General features: G+C 38.0%; 1 protein-coding gene across 2 annotated transcripts in view; it reads left to right on the top strand.

Moving 5' to 3' along the window:
* Positions 1-21,549, top strand: part of NPY2R (neuropeptide Y receptor Y2) — a 274,148-nt gene that overhangs the window by 69,404 nt on the left and 183,195 nt on the right. The window contains exon 3 of one of the 2 annotated variants that reach the window (XM_079152933.1): positions 15,928-16,013. The exons of the other annotated variant lie outside the window; for it this stretch is intronic. The gene's annotated coding sequence lies outside the window, so the exon portion shown is untranslated. The remainder of the gene's footprint in view (positions 1-15,927; positions 16,014-21,549) is intronic. 2 annotated transcript variants of the gene reach the window in all.

Below are 21,549 nucleotides of genomic sequence, written 5' to 3' on the forward strand. Positions count from 1 at the left end.
TCTACTCTAAAATGCCTGTAGTGGTCCTTTCTGGATATTGGATTATGAGTGATCTTTACTTTTATTTTCACTAAGATATTTCTTAAATATTCTTTTTATAACAATATTTTCAATATCATTATAATTCTTTGTTGTTGGATGCTTTTAGAATTAAGGTTGACTGCTTTTCATAATCTACACAAACAACAAAGCTTTTTAATTAAAAAAAAAAATCTCTGAAAATTTAATTCCTTTAAAGCTGCATTAGAATGTTCCTGCACCAAAATAGCTGTGCTAAAGTGATGCCTTCAAACTGGCCCTGCCAAATGTCATTTGGTCCTGGGCCCCCTGTCTCCGGAGGTCTGCAGGAAGTGGTCTAATATGGATTTACTGTGTCTGAGTTAGATGGTGCTCAGTCCTCAGTTTTTGGAGACCAAGTCTAAGATCTTACAAAGCAAGGACCTAATTGTACCTCTGATTGGTTTTTATTTTGTACATGAATTTTTTTGATCGAAATTATTTTTTGATGCTGTTATTTTTTCTCATTTTTTGGCATCGCATAAAGTAGAAACTCATGCCCACTGCCTGAGATAAGGCTACGAGTCATGAACAGGGATTTCTTTATGTTGGAGGCCACTGCCCTGTAGGGCCCGCAGTGGTAGCTGGCCTCACCCTAAGATGGTGCGGAGAATCCCAACAGCAAAGAAAAACAACTTTAAGGAAGTGCTTTCTATTGGCTGACTGATCTCCTCCACATCCATGCTTAGCTCGTGATCAGTACATGTCCTCATTACCCACCATTAAGTGTCCACGAGCCAAACGCCTGACCCATTAAGTGATTGGCTGTTACATCCCATAAAGCTGCGTACTTTTTGCAGCGGAGAGCAGCAGCAGCAGCAGCTGCGTAGCGAGAAGAAGAAGAAGAAGAAGACGGCAGCGGTGGAGGAAGAAGAATCAGGCACTCGGCTCAGAAGCTCTCCCATAAAAATAAAGACCTTAAAACTCCATCTGAGAGCCGAGTCTTCATTGTACTCGCTGGACGAGACACTTTAGACCAACAAACTTCTTCAGCCTACCTCCTACCACTCACCCCCAGCTACCCCTCACCCAACCCTTCCACTCTGAATTCCAGTTATGCAGAATGACTTTCAGCAATTGGTCACTTCAGAGCTCACTGCCACAGAATTTCTCTATTGCTCTTCTTTTTTTTTTTTTTTTTTTTGTGGTGCTAGGGATTGAACCCAGGGCCTTGTGCATGTGAGCCAAGTACTCTATCAATTGAGCTACATCCTCAGCCCTCTCCATTGCTCTTTCTATCTCTTCATTCTTTCTTAATTTTTTTTACAGCATGTATCAACCTCTGATGTAACATGTATTTATTGTTTGTCTTTCTCAACTGTGATGCAGTTCTAAGGGATCAGGTCTTTCATTTTATTCATTACTGAGTCCCCAGAGCATAGAACAGTGCCTGGAACATAGCAAATGCTCAATAAAGTTTTACTGAATCAATGAATAATGGAAAGACCTCTGGAGCTGGACATGTTTTATTCCATAGGTCTGAAACAGTCCTTCCTAAGTCTTCCTACACCTGGTTCACACTTCTTGATCTTTAAGATTTGTTTTTTGGGCATCATTCCCTCAGAAATCTTCTCCTGATTTTTTACCCATCCTTATCCTTATTCTGGTGTGTTAAAATTGCTTTCTAGCTTATTTATGTCTCTTCTGTATGAGGACAGTGACCATGTTGACCCTGTTCTTCTAAATAGCCCCTGGCCCATAGTAGGGATCCAATACACTGGTGTTTTTATTAATTACTTGCCATCCTTCAAACATCACATGCATTTTTTGAAAGCACCCAGAAAAACCACTCTGGATGTGGGAGCTCACACAAGAGATTTTATTAGGCAGACAAGCAGAATGTCTGCCCTGAAGCAGGAGAAAGAGAGAGAGAGAGAGAGAGAATAGTGGGGGAGCTATTCTTAAGTAGTGGAATTTCATGGGCTACTAACAATCTGACCAATGACTGGTGAGGAAGTTCGCAGGCTAATTATCTGGACCAATGACTGACTAGAAAGTTCGGGTTAGCAATCTAGGTTGTAAAATGGTGTGTATGGTGGGGGGCAGAATAATGAGGCAGCAAAATAGCAGGGGAGAAATGACTGCAGCCTTGTTAACCCATTGTCCCTTCATTTTTAATCTCTAAACTTTTTTATGCCATATCTTAGGCATAAAATACTTTTTCCCCACTTCTATTGATTTTACATGTCTGCTTTATTAATGAACCTGTTTTTCTCGTGTATGTCTAAGAAGCATTTTTATCTGTGCTTCTCAAGGTACTTGGTGCAGCAGACAGTTGACAGAGAGACACTGCAGAATATTTTTAAATTGGGGAGTAAATACAGAAACATACTGGTTTGCTGCAGGATATTTTGAAAGTTTGAGGAAAATGTAGCAAAATCATGGTTTCACAGTAGATTATACTGTTACAGGAATCAGATCGGTGAAAAAGGGGCAGACCACACTCAACACTCAGAGAATGGGAGAACTCAAACTTTATTTTTACACTAGAGGGCCCAGAGGAGATCCAATTCCAAATTTTGAGCCCCCATTCCCAGTTTCTCACATTTATAGGATATCTGGTGCCATGCAATTTCTAGTCTACATGATAGAAGGCCAGGCTGTGTGTGGGAGTTTCTAGCAGGAAGTGTGTTTACAGAAGCAGAATGGGATAAGGGGAAAAACCTGACTCTTCTCACAGATCTCTGATAAATCTCCAGCCTTGTGTCTGAAGCCTCAGCAGGGGTGTTTACACTTCAAAGTCAGACTCCTAGGAGTAGTTATTTACAATCCAAAAGGTAGGTGCCTATGGTCAATTAGGTTTCCTGAAGAAGGACTGACACAAAGGAAGGGGCACTAACCCTTTCCCCAGGCACCATTTTTTCAAGATAACATTCTTATTACTTCATTTTACAACCAGGTCTGGTTTTGCCATCCATCACAGTACTATATCCCTTTTGGTGATGCTGTATCTTTGTGAAGTTTGTATTTAATAGTTACTGTAAGGAATCTCACGGAAACCACGCTGGACACAGGAAATCACATACGGGAGTTTATTAAGCAAACAGAGTGTCTCCCTGCAGGGTAAGAGAGAAAATGTGAGGAAAAGAGAAAGGAAAGAGAAAGGGCACACGCAAGAAAGAGTGTGAAAAGCGAGGAGAAAGAAAGTGAGTCAGAGGGAGAGAAAAGCAAGAGAGAAAAGATGGCGGGGTAGCTACCATGAAGCAGTTGAATTCCTCTGGGCTAACAGGGGACCAATAACAGAGAAGGACACTTGCTGGCTGACTGAAGAACCAATAGCTAGCTAGGATGTTTACAGATTGACAAGTGGTTGGGAGGCAGGGAAAATGGCTGCACAGGAAAGGTCAGGGGGAGCAGCTTTGTACATTACAGTTACTATGATAAAAAGAAAGTACCATGTGAACATTAACATGGGACAGGAAATGAGGGTGTCAGTATTTTGATTCCAAACATTGAGAAATTGCATAGTACCCACCAGGCACATATATTTCATTATAAGTCATGGTGACTGAAATATAACTAAAATATTATTATTATTATTATTATTATTATTATTATTATTTGGTACCAGGGATTGAACCTAGGAGTGTTGTACCACTGAGCAACATCTCCAACCCATTTTTTAGTTTTTAATTTTGAGATTGGGTCTAGCTAAGTCTCTTATGGCCTTGCTAGGTTGCTGAGGCTGACTTTGAACTTGTGAACCTCCTGCATCAGTCTCCTGAGCCTCTGGGATGATAGGTGTGTGTCACCATGCCTGGCTAAAGTATTATTTTTATCTTTTAAGTTATGTGTGTTTTTATCTAAACAATTACAAAGCTGCCAGACATGAACCTATTAATTTTTTTTTTTGTATTTAAATAACCCTTATATATTGATTCTGGTCTATTTGCTGAGGACATGAATCATTATTGAGATAAGATACTAAGAGCATGGTGGACCAAGAAAGTGTAGAAACATCATCTCAGTGTTCATTTCTTTCCCCTTCCCCATCTGGCCCTACCCCAGCTCCATCACCTGCTTCTCCCTTTCTCTCTTTGGTCCACAGCTTTCTCTTTACTAGTGTGGCTAAGAGATTTGCTGATCTGGGTCACTGCTCTATTTACTAGTGATATGGATGAATTCTCCAGGGTGTTGATCAGAGCTGACAGCCCCATTGTGTACATTTATTTCCCTCCCCTGATGCACTCAATCCTTTTATTTACCTTGTGTCTGATGAATATCAGTTATCACTGAATACTTCATTTTGGTACAAAATGAAGAATAGACCCTCAAATAATTAGCTTGTTATGGGCAATGAAAGGAAACTTTAGTTCTTTCCTTAGAGCAATTATTTCATTAAACTTAATCATCAGACTACAATCATCCTTTTAGCACGTGTTTCCAAAAAATATAACAATTACCAGGTGTTTTCTTTTCTGCCTTCAAAGTGATGCTTAATAAGGGTAAAGAAAACACTTCCCAGAACACCCACCACTACTTTTTGCTGCCTTTCTCCTCAAGGAATATCCTCCTGGATCCCTTTGCTTCTCTCATATCTTCTGAGACTAGAGAGGATCCTCAACCACCTTCGGCCCACGTATCTGAGCCCTTCACAGAATGCATGTTGGCCAGTTGGCCTTGCCTGTACCTGACTCACGTGGGCCATTTTCTCTTTGTCCACTCTGGTGACTACCACTTCCTCTAGACCTCTTAGAAAAAGTAAGAAACAGGACATGGGGTGTATAAATAGTCTTCACAGGACGTTAATGTGGCCTGGTCAAAGAGCTTAGGAAGGAAGTCAGAGGGAATGACAGGATTGTGTGGGAAGAAGTCTAGGGAAGATACAGAAATGATTCATAGGGACACAGGAGATTATGGTTTTAATACTGTTCTTCCTTGACTTTGAACTGGGGGAGTTGTATGATATGCTTCAAAAAGGAAAATGGTTTCTGGTTTTCTACAACAGAATATTTTAGTAGCTTTCCAATATTAGTCTCATACATTTCATTGTGCATTTTCTTTGTTTATTTTTATTGTCTTTGTGGACATTTCCTTAGCTGGCACATCTAGTCAAAAACTTATAGTAACTGAGTCATCTTTCACTATTAAAAATAATACAAAAGATAAAAGAAAAGATTGAGGAAGTGTTGCCCTTTGAATAATGGGTTTTCAGAGAGTTTTTCAAGTTAAATAGTGCTATTTTTAGATTTGCTGAATATTAATTTCCTCTAATGGCTAAAACAAAAGTGAATGTGCACTACACACACACACACACACACACACACACACACACACACACACACGCAAAAATCCAAAATGTACAATCAGATAAATGGTCCCAAATGTGAATGTGACTGTTTTCATGGTATGTCTTTGTACAGATATGTTGCTTTTCTTTTGCTTAATCTTTAGCCCATTACTCTTGTCTTATCCTTTGCCCTGTGTGTTAGCTTTTCATCACTGTGATCAATATACCTGAGAACAACTTAGCAGAGGAAACTTTGTTTTGTCTCATGGTTTCAGAGGCTCAGTCCATGCACAGCCAACTCCATGGCTTCAGGCCTGAAATGAGGCAGAAGATCATGGGGGAAGGACATGGTGAAGGAGAGATGCTCAGATCATGACAGTCAGGAAAGAGAGAGAGAGAGAGAGGGAGAGAGGGAGAGAGGGAGAGAGGAGAGAGGAGAGAGGAGAGAGAGAGAGAGAGAGAGAGAGAGAGAGAGAGAGAGAGAGAGAGAGAGAGAGAGAGGGCAAGGCACAGGGAATACAATATTGACCCTAAAGTTATGCCCCCAGTGACCTGCTTCCTCAAGCTATGCCCCACCTATCTACAGTTACCACCCAGTTAGTCCATTCAGATTGTTAATCCATCACATGGATTCATTCACCAAATGAATTAATCCACTAACTAGGTTACAACTCCCATATTTTCATCGTTTTACTTCTGAACATTTCTACATTAGCAGGAACTTTTGGGGGATACCTCATATCCACACCATAATACTTGACACTTACAGAGCCTTAATTTCAGCAGGCCTAGTATATACGCCTTTTTGTCCACCAGCGGAAACACAAGTGACTGGTATATGTTGAAGAGACACTGATCAGAAAGCCCAGGGAGAGGTCGAGTGGGGATAGAGGTGTTTATTCCTGTTATTGGAGTGCTCTTTCCTTCCCAGCCTTTCCTTGCCTGTTCCTCTAACTTATTTGCATATAACTCTCTAGTAATCTCAAAGGACATTATTCCTTTGTATTTTTGTATTCCTTTATTTCTATTCCTTATTTTATACAGTGTATGAAAGGAAAAGTGATCAGTGATGTTGAAGATTCAGGGCTTTCTTTCTTTCTTTTCATTCAAAATAATTATTGGTTAATTGCTCTCCAGATTTGACTTCCTTTTTTTCTTCCTTTCTTTCCCTCTTTATCTTATTTCAGTGTTCCCTTCTCTTTGTCACTCTTTTCTTCCTTGTCCTCTTTCTCCTTCCTTTTTTAATTCTCTCTCCCTTCCTTCCTTCCTTCCTTCTTTCCTCCCTCCCTCCCTTCCTTCCTTCCTTCCTTCCTTCCTTCCTTCCTTCCTTCCTTCCTTCCTTCCTTCCTTCCTTCCTTCTTTCCTTCCTTCCTATTCGATTGTTTATTATACTAAGCAATACTGCAATATTGTTACTTTATAATCATTGTGTACTTGAAAGAAATTCTAAGTCCTGTATGACTAACTACTCACTTCCACCTGAATGCTAGCCCTTTAATTTCTGGTACGGAAACAGTAGAAGGGTGTTTGGAGTGAAGATCTCCTAGATTTTTCAGGCTTTCTGTACTGAACACAAGTTCATTCTTATGCTAATCCTGAAGGTGAGAGGTAGTGAGTGCATACATAAAGTGCAGCACCGCTTTCATGCCAAATAGCTGAGAGAATAACATCGACACTGCCAGCTAAAATTTAATAATACATTTTTATTCATTCTGTTTTGGTTGAATTATTGTTTAATATTCTATATAGCTAAGCAGAATTATTTTAGCTAAAGATTTTTCAATTTTGTTTCATGAATATATATATCAGGTACAGTTCTCCAGCCCTGAACATTCACAAAAAATATGACTGTAATTTGTTCCTATACCTATCCTGATGTGAAATTTTTGTCAAAATAGGGATTGTGTTAGCATTTTGGGTAGAAATCTTAGCCTTTTAGAAGCCAAATGGGTGTGAAAATTGATAACAGCTGACAATCAGTGTTTGTATAATAGGAATTTTTAATAATGGGTTTTGTATGGCATTTCTTCACAAAATGAGACAGACAGTATAAATCTGACTGATTTTTAATTCTAATATGACTTACTAAAAAATGGTTGAGACAAAAGGTGAACGTGTTCCTTAGTTGTTACTTTTTGCCCTGCAGCTGCATTTACTGTTTTACTTTTCTTTTTAAACTGCATTCTCTTAAGAATATCCCAGAAAGTGTCCATTGCTCTTAAATGCATATATTAGGGCAAACTTAATTTTGGAACTAATCAGGTGAGAAATACTCAAAAAAACCCAGCGAGGGACATTGTGTGGAGTAATAAAGGTCAGCAAGCAAATGCTGTGGGGTTCTTGTTGTCCTGTGTTTGATAGACTTCAGTAAAGATATGTTCAAGAGGTCAGAAAGCCCAGGGAGAGGTGGAGTAGGGATAGAGGTGTTTATTCCTGTAAGTTGGACTATTTTAACATTGTGCTACTGGGTAGTAGATGAAACCTGACCAACTGCTTGATGAAAACCCTCAGTTAGGTTTTGCCTGCTTATGAGACTTTGATTTTAGCTTTCCCTTTCCTAATCAAGAATCCATTTCCATAGAAACACAAATAGGAAGAGCATCATGAAAGCAATTTGTCTGCTTCTGCTTCCATTTAAATGGAAATAGAATTTACAGCAGAAAAAAAAGAGCTTTAATAACTAATATTTTCAAATGCATCCTTCAAATTTAACCCTCTCAACTTATAAAGTAGTTGCTGGTGGTTGAAAATTTGAAGGATAACAAGGTAATTTTATACCTGGGCAAATTATAAGCCTTGCACTTAAGCTGATGTAGGCTCCTGACCTTGAGATACATATCGGTCTTGGCTACTGCTCCCAAGTTTAATATATCCCTTTTCTACCCCAGGAACATCTTATTTTTTTTCTTTCTAGAGAGATCAACATGGTAAGTGGGTGGAGTAACTTACCATGGTAAGTGGGAGATGTAACTTTGAGTTCTGCGGTATATTTTTTGTTTGTTTCTACTTCTTTAGAGATTTTCTACTGTATCTGCCTTGATTTTACTCTTCTATATATTTTAAATTTTAACTGAACAGAAACCACAGGCAAGACACATGGTGAAAATGTAAGTTTAACATTTTATGAGGAATTTTTTGCATTCTGGCTTGCACAATGCTGAATAAACAAAATGTTCTCAATCAATAAAATGAAGAAAAAGAAAACCTAATTTGCAGTAAGTTAAAGCTGGGACCTGTTGAAAGTCAGTTTGTTTCTCATTTTTAAGAAAGAACCTTGCTAAATTTTTGAGATTTTTTTCACATTTTTATTTCAACAGAGTTTTATGAATACTTTTCAGTTACAATATTAAAAAAATCAAATTTATAGAAAATTTAAACAAAGACCATGTGACACATTGAAATGCTTTTTGCTTTAGTTTATTGAAATAGATTTCTGATTATCACCACTGGAAGCATGAGGGTGTCTAAGAAGCCAGAATCATATTTTATGGGTGATGTGGAGGGAGAGTGTGAAGAGCAGGTGATGGCAGAGTTTTGAGGAGAAGCAGAACAATGATTCCCTAATGTGGTAAAGAAAACCATATGGGTAATAACCCTTCAAAAAAGACTTTTTTTCTTTAAAAGGCAAAGTGAAACTTGAAGGATTCTGCCCTCTTCTCTTGCTCACTGTACTCACTGCTTCATCTCTCTGGGAGAGAGGAAAAGGCACAGTGAAAAGGAAGCTGTCACCAGGCCTTTTGTAGGACACCTGGTACAGAAAACCTGCCTGGCCTCAAAACCCAACTATCATGGTTTGGATGTGATGTTCCCCCAAAAGTTCACCTGTGAGACAGTGCAAGGAGGTTCAGAGGAGAAATGGTTGGAGTGTGAGAGTCTTAACCCAATCAGTGGTTTAATCCCCTGACAGGCATTAACTGAGTGGTAACTGAAGTGGTAGAGTTGGCTGGAGGAGATTGGAATTGAGGCATGACTTTGGGGTATATATTTTGTATCTGGAAAGTGGAGACTCTACCTGCTTCCTGGTGATGTGAGCTTCTTCCTCTGCCACACACTTCCACCATGAGGTTCTGCCTCACCTCCTGCCCCGAGTAATGGAGCCTGTCTTCTTTGGACTGAGACCTCTGAAACCATGAGCCCTCAAATAAACCTTTCCTCCTTTATAATTGTACTGGTCAGATCATTTAGTCATAGCAGCGAAATAGCTGACTAAAACACCAAGGCTGTGCACACCTAAGTAGTGACTGGAACAGAGAACTGAGTCATCAAAGTCTGTGGTTTTATGTCTCTACCTTGAGAGATTGTAGTCTAGACTGAGTGATCTTTGCGATTTCACTTCCGCCGTGTTGCACACACCTCTGAAGTAGACTCGTAAAGGATGCAGAATGCAAAAAAAGAGTCCCACACAGGAAAGGAATAATGACATTTTAATAATACTTTGTAAGTTGAAATCATTATTTAATACAAGATCATACTACTATATCTATAGCTGTGTTTTATTTATAGTTTGCTGTATTATTTATGCTTATGTTTGCATTTTAGGGAACATGACATCATTTGAACTGTGTCAACAAATTTTAATTATCCCCCAGCGTTCATTTATTCCACATGAGAAGGTACACAATGAAGGCAGGAACAGTATGTTGCTCATGACTCTGTCCCAGAGCCTCTAGCCCTGTATGTCACAAAACAAAATGTGCTGCTTGTGCAATGAATGAAAGAAGCAAGAGTGTGCTTGGAGATATTAATAGGGAGAGAGTCTCAAAATGGGTAACTATAAGTGGTATCTGTGAGCAACCTGCTTGTGTGTTTAATGGCCATGATGGATGAGCATGAGCCCCCTTGGTGCTGTCTGGCTCATTCAAAATTAGATCATTGTAAGCATAGAGTGCCAGAGAGTGAAGAACTTTGGGGTCACAAATATTCTTGAGCATTTAGATTGTTCACTAATTGTGTAGCTTTGCTAAAATCACTTAATCTTGCTGAGCCACATGTTTTTAATTTGAAAGTCAAATATCAACTTCAGTGGCTTGCTGTAAGGGTTTCAAGACAGGGCACAGTGATTGTTCCAAGTGAGCAGCTAATATTCAGCAGAGTAGTCTGATCAGAAAGTGACTAAGCCATCTTTCCCTTTTTATCACTGATAATTTATAAAACTTCTAAAGTCCTACAGTGATGCCAGGCTTGGATTTTTAAAATCCTCTATAGAGTGATAAAATCCAAAGTAGTGATGTGTTCTAGATTTATGGGTTTTGGGGCCTAAAGGGACTTTAGCACTAGAAGAATTCCAGGAATTGAGGTTGTGTTGGTTTCTGTAGCACCGCTTATGCTGGGGCTGCTTCATCATCAGATGATCCAATCATCTGGTTCCATTTTTTCCTGCTTCACATTACCTCCCACTACTCCTGTCAGAAGCTTTACCTGGCTTGGTTTATTTCCTCTCAAAACACATGATCTGGGGTAGGAATGATAGTAGAACGAATCAGGCACTATTACCCTATGTGCATATGTGATTACCTGACCTGTGTAGCTCTCCATCAGGTACAACCAGACGAATGAGAAGTTATACTCCATGTATGTATCATGTGTCAAAATGCATTCTACTTTTATGCATAACTAATTAGAACAAATGAAAACAAAGCAAAACAAAACAACAACAACAACAACAACAAAAAAACATACAATCTGTCTCTGTGTCCATTTTCAAGGTCTTCTTGGGTCACTTCTTATAACTGATGTGCTTCCCTGACTTCTTCACGTGATTGGACACTCACCAACCTTAAGACCTGTCTGGTTCAAGAAGCTTCTGGTTTCACATTGATCTCTCCTGACTCTGGCCTCCTCTGGCCATTTGTTGGTTCTGACATTAGCCCTCCGTTCTTCTCTTCTCCATTTACTAAGAGCAGATATCTTGGTTCTGAGGATGCAAACATTTTGAGTACAAAGGCCATGACTAGCATTTAGCATAGTAGTACATGGTAAGTGATTTACCTGAACTGATTACTTCATGTTTTCTCTTATCAAGAACTGTTCAGGTCATTTAGCAAGTGCTCAGAACTCCAAAGAGCATATAAGAACCTCACTGGGGTGGGCCCAGTTGTGCCAGTCGGCTGGAGCAAGCCACTTACTTATTTGTGACCTCTCAGACAAACAAATGCTTCATTTTCCACTATGCTGGAATTGAATTGCAATGTGATTTCCCTCTACTATTTCTAGCAGATTTAGAAGTGCCTTATTTTGGCAAGTAGATGAATTATTGAACTTCCAAAGAGAGCAGGGTCTTCTAGTCGTAGCTATTTAGAGAAATGCTTTGGAAATCATGGTATTAAAAGAATATATTGAGAGTAGTTTTTCTATCCATGCTCTATGGTACTCTGATGGGATGACCACATGTAGTTTGAGAAATTATAATGAAACTATAAAATGATGGCCCTTGGGGGCAGAGTCTTTTTTGATAGAAAAGTTAGCAAGAGGATGTGATGGTGGGAGGCAGCATGCTGCCTTGCTGACCACTGCTTTCTTTGCCCAAACAGGAGCTCACCAAGGCCTGGAGGCAAGCACTCAGACAGGCTCACAGCATCATCTTCAGAAGAAACAGCCCTTTCTCAGGCATACTTTGGATCTGGAGACTGGTGATAGCCGTGTAGTTTGACTTCAGTCCATTTTACTGGTTTCTCCCTTCTTCCCTAGTCTAGACCTATTCCTCTAATTTCTAAGTTGGATTCACTGGCATAAGGCAGCAATTACAAGGCAGCTGTCAATACATTACATCATTATGGTGTATGGTTTTCATCTCACAAGTCTACTTCACTTAATCCTAATAATTATCCAGGATGCTAGGCTGAGAAAATTCTACCCCCTCTCTTGTTACAGATCTTAATCACTATTTTTTCTCACTGAAATCCTCAACACTCACTATTAACTTTTTCCCATCTCCCAGTATAGGTACAGATACAACACAAATATAGTGCCCCAAAGCAGTAGGACTAGAAGTGGGCATTTCATTTTAAAAACACATTCATATGTCCATGTGTCAAAAAAGTTCTAATGGTATAAGAAAATATAAGACAAAAATTAAAATTCTCTCTCCTCTGTCCCTACAACATTGACTCCTAGAGCTGCTTTGGAGCTAATGTTAAAGAATCTTTGTACATCTTTCCTGAACAATGCTGGAATAGTGTTCAATTAGCAGTTATTCTCTGAGCCTCTTGCAAGGTGCCAGGGGCTAAGAAAATGAAGGCTGTGGCTCCTGTCCTCAGGAAGCCCACAATCTAGCTGATAAAGTGACTGGCTGAAGGGTGTGCAGGGGAGCAGAAGGGAGCAAAGGAGGTATTTGAGACCTGGTGAGTCAGAAGTCCCTCCAGTGACCATGTTGCTATGGAAACTTTGCCCCTGGACTGTAATGCAGAAAGCTCAACCCTTCTCCTGCCTGCTTTCTGTCAGAGGTGAAGGAGGGATGGCTGAGGTCTGAGGATATGGGACAGCTAGGCAGGGGTGGGGGGAGTGTGGGAATGAATCTGACTGTGCTCCTGAACTGGAGGGGAAGATCCCACTGATTTCCTCCAAAGCTGCTCACCAGGCTGTTTGGAGAAAATTGTCTGAGTTATGAGGCAAGCGGATTTGATGTACATTTGCAGGGTTCCTGGCATCTTCACAGAAGGCATCTCCCTGACTTTAGCAGGTCAGGTGCCTCTGCAGAAGCCCCCTCTTCCCATTGTGTGGAACCCATCTCCTTCCAGACACCAACTCCCAAGATTTTGCTCACTCCTTGTTTCTGCAGAGCGGCTGTGTTCTGATTCTGGGTTATTCCGAGAACTTGAGGTCTTTCACACCCCAGTATGTTTCTCTCCCAGAACAAAGAAGTTTTGAGTCTTCCCCTCTGAGGAGCAGCCACCTTGTGGTGCAGGAGCCAGGTTAGAGCCAGCCATGGCTAGGCTCTTCACTGGGTTTGTAAAGGTCAGGAGGGCTTCCCACACGAACACCCGAAAAAAGAGAGTATCCCAGTCCAGTTTCAGGTTTTTATGTCCATGTTCCTTCTTATGTCTGTTTGACCAGTTGACAGGGATGAAGTTCTGCCTTCTGAGAATACTCTTTTTAGGTTTACAGAGAAAAAACAAACAAAAAAAATCACTTACATAAACACTTGTAGATCCTCAGGATATGGCTCAGTGGAAATCTTACACTTATTTCTATTAGGGTAGATAAACTAAAATATCAGGGTTCTGAGTTTTGGGCTAGAATAGGATCAGTATCTTTGTTCAGTGCATGTTATTTATTATTTCTCTTTTTTATTCTTTGGGCAGTAAAAATTTTGTAAAACTAATTTTTCTTAAAATTTCTTTGATAGACATATTTTTCAAAATATTGGAGCCTTACATTTATCAGAGAATTTATGTATTTAAGTAATGTTCTTCTGTATCAGATATAATATAATAATACATAATGATACATTTTAAATTTATAAATAGTGGAATAGTATTTATATGTCATGTGGGAGAATATTATTTAAAGGGGTTCTTAGTAGGGAATAACTGTTCTTCTTGACCCATAACATCTGTTTTGATGATGCACGAGACATACTGTTTCTGAGACCTGGCCAGTCCAATGGCCACAGGGTTCTAAGAAGGTTGATTTTATGGAGGGTCAGTTTCAGAGAGTTGGTCAGATTGAACTCTGAGCTCAGCCTCTTCCCTCAAGTGAAGGGGACCCGAACACACCATCATATCCTCAGGTTCAGAAAAGGCCAACCTTAAATGTGAATCAAACTATTTTGAGATTCCACCTCACCCAGTCAGAATGACTATTATTAAAACATAAAAGGCTGATGTTTCTGTTGAAAAAAAGAATCCTAATATGCTCTTGTAATCTTGTGTAGCCCCTATGGAAGACAGTGTGAATGTCTCTCAAAAAACTAAAAAATAGAACTTTCATATGATCCAATCATACTACTCTTGGGTATATATCTGAAGGAAATAAAGTGATCATACAAAAGAAATATCTATATACATACCTTTATTGTGGCACTGTTCATAACAGCCAAGGTATAGAATCAGGTTAGGTGCCCATCACTGCCTAAATGGATAAAGAAAATGAGATTTAATATTCAGGCATCAAGAAAAATGAAATCATATCCTTTTCAGGAAATTAAGTCGGACTAGAGATCGTCATGTTAAGAGAAATAAACCCGACACAGAAAGACAAGCATAGAATGCTTTTCCCCATATATGAAAAAAAAATTAAAAGATTAAAGTAGAAGAACTATTAAGAAAGGGGAAGGGGAGTAAATTAAGGGAAGGGCAGAGAAAAGGGAGTGTAGGGAGGGTAGGTATGATAAAAACATGATATATGCGTGCGTGAATGCCACAATGAAGCCACTAATTTGTACAATTAATAGCAAGTCATATTTAATAATTAAAAAATAAAGGACCGCCTTCAATCCCAGCTCAGTTAGAGACTATCTGAGAAGTCTAACCTGGAATTGGAATGGAAAAAAATGTCATATTTCTAGGGCATTTGTTTCCTGATTCCTTAGGAACAAATATGCAATATTGGCAGTTTCTCCACTATTCCCCTATCAAAACAAGAAAAATCTTCAATCACCATCTTGATGGTGGTTTAAAAGAAATAAAATTTACAGAGAAACTAAAATGTGATGAACTGGATCTTTGTGATTTTTTAATAAACTTATGCACAGACAAAAGCTATGTTAAGATGGATTGAAAACACTGCTGGTTCTCTACAGTCTGCCCAGTGAGCTCCATATGCTTATAGTCATTTCATTTAACCCAGACACATGTATATGTCTGAGTCTATGGTGAATGAAATAGTTCCCTTTCACATTTTGCATCTTCTGCTTCATTTAGTAGTCCTGAAAACATCAAACACTGTTCAGAAGTTCAGCAGGGTGTAAATGTGCCTATGGACCCATAAAAATTTATCACCATTACATAAAAAGATTCAAACTGCATATATTACTTTCATCAGTATTTTGGTCAACATCACTTCCATGAAATTCTAACATTCTCTACATTAGAAATTTCATTAGATAATGAACTGCTTGACTTCCTTGCAAGGCTAGGGGTGAGAGAAAGTAATGATGAGCCTTCAGCTTACTGAAATATTATTACTTTTGGATCCAGCATAAAACCTGCCATTCTTACATGCTTTATCATGATAATTACATTGCCAGAGATAGTTTACTTGGTTCATGCCATTTTTTTTTTTTTTAAATGACACTTTGGCTGCCTCTCTAATGAGGGAGAAAAACATTTAGCTTTTTTTTTTTTTTTTTCAAGATTGTTTGATTACTGTGCTTGCTTACTTTGAGTTAAAGGAATTTCTAGTAGAATTATTCAACTAATTTACAGCACTTACTCCCTGATGCTGATAGTGGGTTGATTATCCTCAGGGCATAATGCTTGGATTATCAGTGAAATACTTTTTGAAATCAGATCAATGGAACAATTCCAGAGATGAAGAGGGATCCTGAGAGAGGCATGCATTTTCTGAGAGAGGCAGACGAGCACAGTCCTAATGATTATTCATGTTCATCTTCTGAGCAACATTTATTAGATTTGTTTTTATGTAGTTCAAAGCAGCTTGACAGTTTGACCTCTCATTATCATTTTGATTTTTATTCCCAGGGCATATTTCTGGGCCAGGAAGTCAGAATGCTGGGAGAGCGGTCTTTGGGTAATCACACACACCAGAAGGAAAGGACACTGAACTGGTAGGACGCTGAGTAATGCCCCATTGTCACCTGTCTCCTCTCCAGAATTATACAACTCCATATTTTCATTCTCTTTTTAATCATATTTAGTGGGTTAAATGTGATACTTTGATATACATATACAATATATAATGATCAAACCTGAGTAATTAGAATTTCCATACCCTTAAACATTTATCATTTCTTTGTTTTTGGGAAACTTTTTCTTTTAGTTCTTTATAAAATACATGACAAACTGCTATAAACTATTGTCACCCTGCCCTGTTGTAACTTGCTAGAACTTATAACTCCTACCTAACTTTATTTTCATAGCCGTTTTGTAACCACCCTCCTTCTCCCTTCCCTTACATGCCCAGCTCCCACTGATCACTATTCCACTCTCCATTTCTGTGAAAAGAGCCCCTTAGACTTCCATGTATAAGTGAGAACATGTGGTATTTGTCTTTCTGCACCTGATTTCTCTCACTTAACACGATGTTCTCCAGCTCTGTCCATGTCTTTGCAACTCTGGATGAAGTGCTTTGCAGGGTACAGGAACCTTTTCAGGCCCCAAGGAAACAGCCTCACAGTTACGAAGCTGTAATACACTAAGAAGTAAAGGAACAATTGGATTTCATAACTTTAAAAGTTCAACATTGGGAAAAAATGTAAGAAAAAGACAACTTTTATCTCACTTTCCTGCCCTGGTTTGATTTTAATCTCACCCTAAAAATTCGGAAGTCCAGATAAGCAAGCATTAGAATAGTGAGATTCTGAAAGGTAGAGATGAGGTTCTGTAATTATGATTGGAATCTTAAAAAAGCTCAGTGGAAATCATACACTTATTTCTATTAGGGTAGATAAACTAAAATATCAGGGTTCTGAGTTTTGGGCTAGAATAGGATCGGTATCTTTGTTCAGTTCATGTTATCTATTATTTCTCTTTTTTATCCATTGGGCAGTAAAAATTTTGTAAAACTTCTTTTTCTTAAAATTTTTTTTGATAGACATATTTTTCAAAATATTGGAGCCACACATTTATCGAGAACTTATTATGTATTTAAGTAATGTTCTCCTGTATCAGATATAATATTATATAATGATGCATTTTAAATTTATAAATAGTGGAATAGTATTTATATGTCTTGTGGGAGAACATTATTTAAAGGGGTTCTTAGGGAGGAATAACTATGTTCTTATTGACTCATAACATCTGTTTTGATGATGCATGAAACATACTGTTTCTGAGACCTGGCCAGTCCAATGGCCACAGGGTTCTGAGAAGGTTGATTTTATGGAGGGTCAGTTTCAGAGAGCTGGTTATATGTCAGATTGAACTCTGAGCTCAGCCTCTTCCCTCGAGTAAAGGGGACCTGAACACACTATCTCACACTGCATATGAAAACGTAGTGGAGTGAGGCCCAGCAGGGACGTTTGTGGGGTTCTCAGAGCCAGTACTACAGGAAGCTCTCAGGCAGCCCATCTTCTTTCACCCACTGGGACTCCAGCAGGCACTGTCCTCTGCTCCTTCTTGGCCTTCCCTCTGGATGTGCTGTTTTCTGAGCACATGCTGTGGCATTTAGGGTGCCCATTCTCAACCCTCAAGCTGCAGCCAACGGTGGGTAAAAACTTCACTTCTGGAAAAAAGAAACATTAAACTCATTTTCTATTTTAGTTAATTTTGAAGAATCAATTTAAGGTCAGAAGAATTTTGTTGTAAAGGTGGAAAGAATGCCAGGTGGAAGCTAAGTCCTGGTGAATTATACCAAGAGAGGTTATACCACCTGCAGCTTCTGCATTTTTAATATTAGCCCGATCCTGTGTAAGTGCCATCAGGTTTCTTTCATTTCAATTTAATTATGCAGAGAAGTTATGCACAGATTTTAAAATGAAAATTTTGTCATATTTATATCTGATATTTTTAAACAGAAAATACACATTAAAGTTGAAGTCCCCTTTTTCTTCCTTGAACCCATTAAATTTTTTTTCTCATAGACAATCAGTATCAGGAATAATAAATTTTTAAGTGTTTTAACTCCTTGTGGGTAGTAGTATTTTGAATGTTTATAGAATTTACATGAGCTTTATTGTATTATACTTTCTGTTTTGTAACTTGCTTCTTATATTCTACCTCTTCACTCAGTAAGAATGTACAGTTGGTCATCCACACCTGTAGGTTCAAATGAAGTCAGACCAACAGTGACTGTGTCTGTACCAAACATTTATTTTTGTATGACATTTTATAAGGATCTAATATTATCTTATTCTTTCAAAAAGCTTAGTGATCCAAAGGCATCTATTGAAAGAAATCTATGAAAAGTTTGTTGATTTGAATGCTAACACTATTACATAAAAATTTCATGTACTATGTGTTTATTCTATTTTAATGCCAAATTCTTTCAATTCTCAGGTCATGAAATGCCACGTCACTCATTGCTTTTCAGCAGCAGTACTGAATGTAAGAAGGTCATTTAACCTTGCATCCATTATGGTTCTTGAGTATCTTTTCTGTATTATGACAGCAACTCACTTATTATATTTTTCAAAAACTATTTTCTGAGCAAAGGAAAGTAGCAAAAAACCAAATAGCTGTCACCTGCAGTAAAAGAAAAGATTTCTTCAGAGACCCTAGTTTCCTTGTAATTTTAAAGAACCTAATAGGGTATAGAATTGACACTCCTTATCTCTTTTGATTTGGTAATAAAATCCTCGAATGAGTGAACATTCATGTATAAACAGCTGAGCCTGAATTTGGTGTTGGATGTTGCAAAACAAGATTTGTTTCCCCCATGTTTTCCATACTGGCATAGAACTAATTAATACCTATGGTGTTTAGAGTTGGATTCATAGTTGCATATGAAAGGTAAGTCATGAAATAATACTGATGTGCTGACATAGAAAACATTTTATTACTACATTCCTTGCAACGAAAAAGTCTGTTTAGAAATCCATGGCTGTATAAGTCCTGTCTCAAAACTCTTGGTATGATGGAGTAAAAGAAATTTTAAATTTAAAAGAATTTTTATATTCTCACCAAAACAATTGAAAAACAGAACACTGTGCATAATAACTATTTGCAATACATCAGACACATGACCATGTGTGACAGAGAAAAGGGAAACAAAAACAAAAGAAAAAGCGGGGGGGGGGGGGTACCCATCATTTTATTGTCCTAGATTTCTTCTTGAAAGAAATTGATGGGACATAGAACAAAGGGAAACTAGCAGGCTTGCTGGGTTGAAGACAGAGACAGGAAATGAAGTATGCTCAGTCATCCCCTTAAACCTTGACCAACACCACTATGTGCATGCACAATGCACAAGGATGGGTAAAGAATGACTCTTGAGAAAAGGGCAACCATGAGGTTGCTGTGAACTAGTCTGTTCCTAGAGATCACACATGGCTAGACACAAAATTCCTAGCATGAAGAATAGAGCAATCTCATTGAATGTACAGGGAATTCAATAAAGTTTCCAGATGGTCATCCCTTAGTCATTGGGTTTAAAGAGAAAAGACTTCTCCATCTGAAAAGAAAAAAATCAAAAACCATCTTTACAGTAACAAAGTTACATTCAAATAGTCTCACCACCTGCTAGCAGAAAGCTCAAATCTTAAAAAATGTTTTATGCACTTTAATTTTTAACAATGTTTTATGAGCACATTATAGTTATAGATAATAATGGAGTTCATTTTCACATAGTCATATGTGCATGAAATATAAATTTGCCCCATTTCAGTCCCCAATACTTCCTCTTTCTGTCTCTTCCTCCCTTCCTGTTCCACTTCCTCTGCTCTGCTGGTTTCCCTTCTATTTATTTATTGTTATTTTAATTAGTGCTTTATAGATCACATAAAGGTGGGATTCACTCAGGTACATTCATGTATGTACATAGCATAATTTGGTCAATTTCATTCTGTAATTCCTCCCTTTTCCCTTCCCTCTCCCTCCCCCTCAATCTCTTTCTCTGCTCAACTGATCACCCTTCTCTTTTCATGGGATTCCTCCCAAACCCTCCAATCCCCTACTTGTGAAACATTTGACCCTTGACTTTCTGAATCTGGCTTATTTCACTTAACATGATGTTCTTCATTCCATTGGCCATTGTGTATATATACTACATTTTCTTTTTTTCATTTATCTATTGATGGGCACCTGGCCAGTTCCATAACTTGGCTATTGTGAATTTCACTGCTATAAACACTTATGTGCCTATATAACTATTGTATGCTGATTTTAGATCTTTTGGATAAATGTCAAGTAGTGCAATAGCAGGGTCCTATAGTGAGTCCATTTTTAGTTTTTTGAGAAATCTTCATATGCTTTCCAAAGTGGTTGTGGTAATTTTCAGTCCCACTAACAATGTATGAGTGTACCTCTTTCCCCATAACCTTACCAGCATTTATTATTTGTAAAGGCAATCTTTGTGATTGCCATTCTAACTGGAGTAAGACGAAATCTCAATGTAGTTTTGATTTGCATTTCCCCGATTGCTAGAGATGTTGAACATTTTTTCCATATATTTTTTGGTCATTTGTATTTCTTCTTTTGAGAAATGTCTTTTTTAATATATTTGCCCATTTGTTGATTTGGTGATTTGGTTTTTGGTGTTGTTTTTTAAGCTCTTTTCAATATATTCTGGATATAAATTCCCTATTGGAGGTGTAGATAGCAAAGATTTTCTCCCATTCTGTAGGATATCTCTTTGTGCTCTTGTTTCTTTTTCTGTGTAAAAGCTTTTCAATTTGATGCTGTCTCACTTATTGATTCTTGGCTTTATTTATTGAACTTTAGGTGTCTTGTTAAGAAAGTTTTGTCTGTACCAATACGTTGGAATGTTGACTCCTTTTTTTCCTCCATCAGTTGCAAAGTTTCTGGTTTAATTCCGAGGTCATTGATCCACTCTGGGTTGACTTTCGTACAGGGTGAAAGAAATTCTTTTACATATCCATATATCCAGTTTTCCCAACACCAGTTATTAAAAAGGCTATTTTTTGTGTAGTATGTTTTCAGTACTTTTGCCAAGTATTAGAGAATTTTACCTATGTGGGTTTTTCTCTGTCTTCTATTCTATTCTACTGTATTCATGACTGCTTTAAAACACAGTTGTACCCAGTATTTAACAAAGAGAAATTCACATTCTCTGGTGTACAAACAAAAAATTTTAGATAGATAAAGAACTAAGAAAATATGGTCTATAATCTTATAAAAAAAAATCTTATAATAGAAATAGTTGTTTAAATGCCAGAGATGATGGGATTAGCAGGTACAATTTGTCATAGTCATTATTAACACATTCTACAGGAATTTATAGAAAATTATGAGCAGAGAAATGGAAAATTTATATAAGGCACAAATATAACTGCTAGAGTTAAGAAGATAATAACTAAAACGAAAATTTTAGGACACTAAATGGCATAGTCACAGCCTTAGAGACTAACTGAAAATACCACATGTTTGAAGATTTAGAATTATAAATTATCAAAAGCAAAGAATGAGGAGAAATAAAATCAAAGAGTGCACACCTTCAATAACCTGTGAAAAATATCCAGTAGTATA

Source organism: Sciurus vulgaris (genome assembly GCF_902686455.1).
Source record: "Sciurus vulgaris genome assembly, chromosome: 9".
In the NCBI taxonomy this organism is placed as follows: domain Eukaryota; kingdom Metazoa; phylum Chordata; class Mammalia; order Rodentia; family Sciuridae; genus Sciurus; species Sciurus vulgaris.